Source organism: Mandrillus leucophaeus, unplaced genomic scaffold, assembly GCF_000951045.1.
Source record: "Mandrillus leucophaeus isolate KB7577 unplaced genomic scaffold, Mleu.le_1.0 Scaffold369, whole genome shotgun sequence".
NCBI lineage: Eukaryota > Metazoa > Chordata > Mammalia > Primates > Cercopithecidae > Mandrillus > Mandrillus leucophaeus.
In genome coordinates, this window is record NW_012103909.1 from 2,078,699 (window position 1) to 2,079,517 (window position 819).

Consider the following 819-nt stretch of genomic DNA (forward strand, 5'->3'; position numbering starts at 1 on the left):
AGTCACACCCCCATCACGCTCCCTGCAAGGGAGACAAGGGAACTTTTCCTGTTTCAACTGGGGTCTCATCCAGGATTTGGAAGGTGAGTGTGAGCAAATGCAAAATTGTCATGTCTCTGTTTCTAACAAAACCCTGCCATCTTTCTCTCTCTCTTCTGTGGGTAAGAGGCTCTGTTTTCCTTTCATGACTTTTCTCCCTCTCACAGTTTGAAATGGCTTCTATCCCTTCCTTTATAATGGTTTATATAATCCCTTCCTTAATAGTTTTCTACAGGCTGTGGCAATGTTGCCATGTAAAATGAGCATTTGACTCAGCCACCAAAGGTGGAAATCAGACCAGTTTTTCCTAGCGGTGCCATGTATGCCTCCACTTTGACAGCACAGGCACACATGGCTCAGGGTACTGCTCCTTATCCTTTTCCCTACCAGCTTGGGTGCCTGGGCATGCCTGCAGCAGGCAAAGCCCAAGCCCAACAGCCACAAGGTGGGTAGGAGAAAGCTGGGGCAGCAATCGGGACCCTACAGGGTGCTTCTTGCTCCACACACCATGGAAACTTTCCTCTCCTGTTCAAGGAATTCAGCCTGGTCTGAACTGGGGGAAGGATGGGAAAGTTATGAGGACTAGAGGGGCCCACTTGCACTAAGCAAGGGGTTCTTTCCCCAGCAGCCCCCCACCTTTTTTGACCCTTTAACTGTTTTTTTTTTTTTTTTTCCTTTTCTAAGTGAGAGACCCTCCCCACTCCCACTCTGTTTCTAATATTGATGTTAACAGAGAAGCAACCCCTGCTGGCTGCTAACTGCAAATTTGGCAGGGCTTAT